General features: G+C 35.7%; 1 long non-coding RNA gene across 1 annotated transcript; it reads left to right on the top strand.

Moving 5' to 3' along the window:
• The first annotated feature begins 1,113 nt into the window (after positions 1-1,113).
• LOC135752620 (uncharacterized) lies at positions 1,114-4,629 on the top strand. Its single transcript, XR_010533186.2, has 5 exons — positions 1,114-1,289; positions 1,951-2,102; positions 2,613-2,677; positions 2,802-2,900; positions 4,501-4,629. It is a non-coding gene; the product is annotated as an uncharacterized lncRNA (long non-coding RNA).
• Positions 4,630-5,112: the final 483 nt, after the last annotated feature.

The following is a 5,112-nucleotide window of genomic DNA, read 5'->3' as shown; positions in this document are numbered from 1 at the left end:
GAGCTTAATCAGAACCATACATTAGCTTTTTTATGCATCGCTTTTTCACCAAACTATAATAGAAATGCGTGGTCGAATTAAACACGGTGCACTGTGGTGCACGTGCGTCCCGAACTGTGGGCGGAAAACAGGACGATTCGATTATTTACCGAGAACCGTTACACTCCTAGTTTGAAAGTAAAACTGACTTTATTGAAAGAGTACTCAACCTTCAGAAATAAAAATGATAGATGTTTTTACTGAGCCCCATCTAAGTCATCCAAGGTGTTTATGCCTTTCTTTCATCAGCTGAACACAATCAGAGTTCTAATTATTAATATCCTGGCTCCTTTTTGCTTTGTAATGAGTTTGATCATGGACCAAACATTTACAATCTCCAAAAAGTCCATCCATCCATCATTAAAGTAATCCATATACAACCCAGTGGTTTAATAAATGTATTTAGAAGCAAAGTATAAGGTTTATAAGAAAAGTTTAGTTCTGAGCACTTTTAGTGATAGTTACACATACGTAATTTTATAAAACAAAATCAACTATAGATTTAAATGTAGTGGTATGTAAAATCTTATTGGTTCTTGTGTTTCATCATGAGTTGTGACAAAACTGATAGTCGTTAGACACTAAGGGCCCTATTTTAACGATCTGAAACGCAAGTGCGAAGCGCAACGCACAAGTGAGTTTGTGGGCGGATCTTGGGCGCTGTTGCTATTTTCCCGGCGTGAGAAATAACTCTTGCGCCGGGCGCAAATCAATAAGGGGTTGGTCTGAAGTAGGTTCATTATTCATAGGTGTGGTTTGGGCGTAACGTCAAATAAACCAATCAGAACGCTAGCCAACATTCCCTTTAAACGCAAGGGCACAAGTTCCATGGCGGGTTGCTATTATTATGACGGATTTACCAGGCGCACGCCAGGAGCGGTTCACAGCCGAGGAGACCGACGTCCTTGTACGGGGGAATCCCACGCTTGCCAGCATAAATCGGGCACGCCGTGTAACGGGAGGTGGATCTGCCTCAGGACTTGACGCCAGCAGAGGACATCGCTGCGTCCACCCTCACCGCTGAAAGGGTTTGGGGGCTTTGAAATCGGACCCAAGAAACGCAAGCAACCCAGCAAGCAATAGCCGTCATTTCAACGTCTCGTTTCAGTATAGACCCGATATAGCCGGGCTGTGCCTAGCCCACTTCTAGCCCAATTAAACTTTAATTTGGTTACATGTGGTTTTTGACAAAATAATTTGTGAGATGGATGCTATTTTATCATGTAAGCAAAGTTAACAGCGATTACAAGGTATTTCTTTTCATTTCTTTAAAGTGTTTTATGCATCGTCTGTACGTAGTCATAATTTAGCTCATAAATAGACAGACTACGAATAAACCACGTTTAGCCCAGAAATAACCATGAATTTAATTACATGTTGTTTTGCCAAAATTATTTGTGAGATGTATGATATTTAATAATGTAAACAAAGTTCAAAGCAATTAAGGTATTTTGTTTCATTTCTTTAAAGTGTTTTATGCACCGTCTGTACTTAGCCACTATTTAGCTTACAAATAGACCGACTACGAATAACCCACGTTTAGCCCAGAAATAACCATTAATTTAATTACATGTGGTTTTTGCCAAAATAACTTGTGAGATGTATGGTATGTCATTGTAAGCAAAGTTAACAGCGATTACAAGGTTTGTTTAATTTCTTTAAAGTGTTTTATGCACCGTCGTACATAGCCACTATTTAGCTCATAAATAGACCGACTACGAACAAACCATGTTTAGCCCAAAATAACCTTGAATTTAATAAAATTTTGTTTTTGCCAAAATAACTTGCAAGAATTATGATATTTTATCAGGCATGCAAAGACACCAGTGAAATTAAGATGTTTGGTTTTATTTATCTTATCTGAATATCTGCTGTCACACATAACATTCATTATTTGACCGTATTTCAAAGATAAACAAAATCCAGTTACAACTCCGAACCGCTAGATGGCAGCAGTACACAAACACGAGGCCAAATCTCACGAGAAAGATTTCCGCTGTTTGAAAAGCAACAACATCAGCGAGCAGCCATGAGGAAAGCATGTACCACACTTGTTTGGTCTTGTAAGTTTTTTTATTATTTTATTTTACATGTGTTTAAAATTGATTTACTTTATTTGTTGTTGGAATCGCGACATTCTTGCGGGTAACTTAACAGTATAACGTAGTAAAGTAACCCATGTTTTGTAAAACCTAAACAGTACAACCTGCAATGTAATAAAATAGTGGAGGTAATTGAGTCTATGTAACGTTACACTGAAGATCAACATGAGTGATTTGTAGGCTGCTTTTTAGTAACAGCAGTAACTTAGCTAAGTTATTACTGTGTTGCTTACAGTAATGTAGGCAGTTTTGTGCTTTACAATTATGCATGCAGAGATAGATTGTGGGGGAAAGCTATTTTCCATAATGGATTTAACTTACAGGCCTTCAGTCTGTTGGAAAAAAGAGTTTTATTGTGTTAGTGAGGGAAAACTTGCAGGTCAGTGGGCATTAACCTTTAAGGTTGGTAAACATTTGTACACTGAAGCATACAATACTGTACAATTACTGACATAGGCATGTGCTATTCAGGTGTCAAAGCTCTGCGAAACTGGAGGGAGAAACTTGAGAGACCGTGCCGGAAGAATGCTGGACAGGTAAATTCTCTAAACATGCAATATTAATCAGACATTGTGGTGTCAACAGTCTTTCATGTGGTCACAAAAAATCAGAAAATATTTCAGTCTGCAACTGTTAACGACATTGTCTTTTGTATTTTAGAGTTCACTAAAATTCATTAATTTCAAAGTTCAACATGAATGGTGGTGGTCCACTGCAGAAGCAAGCATTTGAAAAAACATCAGTTCTCAGTTATTAAAGGTAAGTGTGTTTGTATGTAGTTTTAGGCTGAATGGTGTTTCACAAAATAGTACTTTTAATATAACATTAGGTTATGTGAGGAGTAATTGACGACAGTCCGGTACTGCCTTAAAATTTTCTAAATATTAAAAGCCCCAGATTAAATTACTCTTTGCCGATACAACAGTTTACTCATCCACACAATATTGTTTAGATGTTTTATTTTTAGACATTTGACAGGTTTTATGTCAATAAGATTGTATTGTGAATATTTTATGCTTGGCATCTTAAAGGGCAGGGTATTTGATTTTGAAAAATACTAACTTTAGCCTACACGCACCAACCAGAAGCACACTCCTATCTCATTAACCAGTTAGACTGACAAAGTGAATAACATTACCAAAATAACCAACATAAACAACTGTTTTTAATCCAAAATAAATACAGCATGTTTAGAAATTTGAAAAGATAAATATCATTACACTAATTCGTAAACAAACTACATAAGCAACAAGTTTCATTAAAATACAATCTGAATCCATCAAAATAGAATCACACTGCATACCTACCTTTCCAAAAGAAACACTGCAACGACCCTTTCAGACCTGTAGCTGTTTCCATCTTGCAGAAAAGCAGTGACCTTACCAATGTTAATTTGGGTTTTTCCTCTTTGCTCATCCAGATGTTTTTTTTTTTGTTGTTTCAAAATGTCTTTCGTTTTGTAGCTCCTGTGTCAATTCAGCAGGAAGGTTTATTTGATTCTCCCTATTTTTACAGAGTGTGAACAGGTTGTGAAGTGGCATGCAAAACACATTCACAGAAGAGGGGCAAAAATTTAATGTGTCCAATTATGGGCCGGAATGAGATTCTGGCAGTATGATAACCGTAAGCAAAAATACCACGGTGTTGTGGTATTGCCATTGTGACACTAAAATGTGTTATTTTCAAATGTCTGCATATTAAAACATCAACTTTTCAACTGGACACAATACATTTTATTTTTAAGCAACAAACAACATTTATGCCAGGTAAAAATAAAGCCTTTAAATGATAATATTCTTTCAATTGTAAATGTAAACATGAATTCAATTACATGATTTAATTCACTTTGTGTAAACACAGTTCATACATTGAAAACGGTATCACAGAAAATGTTTGTGGTTTTTTTAAAACCTTGACTCTGAAAATCTCAGTATACCTTCAAACCGGTAACTGGTCCATGCCCACGTCCAATTATTGCATTAGGTCAGGGTTCAATGATTTGTTGAACGTTTTTTGGTCCTACGCCTTTTATAGATGACACAAATATATAAAAATACACATTTAGACAACTTAACATAGTGAGAGCTATCAATATTTGAGGAGACTTTCAACCAGCATAACAAAAAAAAAAAATTCTGGATCAAAATCAGATACCCTGCCTTTAAGCCTCTTTTGCTAGTTCCAATAATGTCATTAAACATACGCAGAGAAACATGCACTTCTGTTAGTAATGAGAACGGTATGATTACTGTTGCCTGTCAATATTTATATATGACTTTTTCAAAAGAGAATGACTATCACATTTAACATAAAGCAGAAATACTTGTCTCATGCATTCTTTTCATATCATATTTGTCAGATGCTGTGTTGAACAACTTCCCAGCAGCAACAGAACTGGAAGTGAAGGATGCAATGGGGGCATTTCAAACAGGCACCAGGGAGCACGGGGGGGGGGGTATAGAAATTAGTACAATTAATAAGTTGACGTGAACTGAAGATAGTTTGTTAATGTTTATATGTTATTTCATTTTTAAAATTGTATTTTGTTATATATGCTTTTATTTTGTTACTGTTTTATTCTTTTTGTTAAAAGTAGTTTTTCTTCATTTTGTCTTATCTGAATTTCTATTGTATTAACAATATTTTTTGTAATAAATTGCATGATTGCATGTTTATGAGAACCTTTTTAATGGATTAAAAAGAATTCTTTAGCCATTCTTTTGTTCTTTATTAGACACACAAGTGTAGTCGTTTAATAGCCGTCTATTTAACGGCTAGTCTATTCTTGGGCTATGATAGACGTCTACTAGATTTTCACTGACAGCCCAAAATTAGCCTTGTTTTAGCCTAGACCCACATTCACCGTCTAATAGACGTATATATGTAGACGTTTAATAGCCGTCTATTTGATGACTAGTCTATTTCTTGGGCTATGATAGACGTCTACTAGATTTTCACTGACAGCCCAAAA

Source organism: Paramisgurnus dabryanus, chromosome 22, assembly GCF_030506205.2.
Source record: "Paramisgurnus dabryanus chromosome 22, PD_genome_1.1, whole genome shotgun sequence".
Lineage (NCBI taxonomy): Eukaryota > Metazoa > Chordata > Actinopteri > Cypriniformes > Cobitidae > Paramisgurnus > Paramisgurnus dabryanus.
This window is presented reverse-complemented; position numbering and strand designations above follow the sequence as displayed.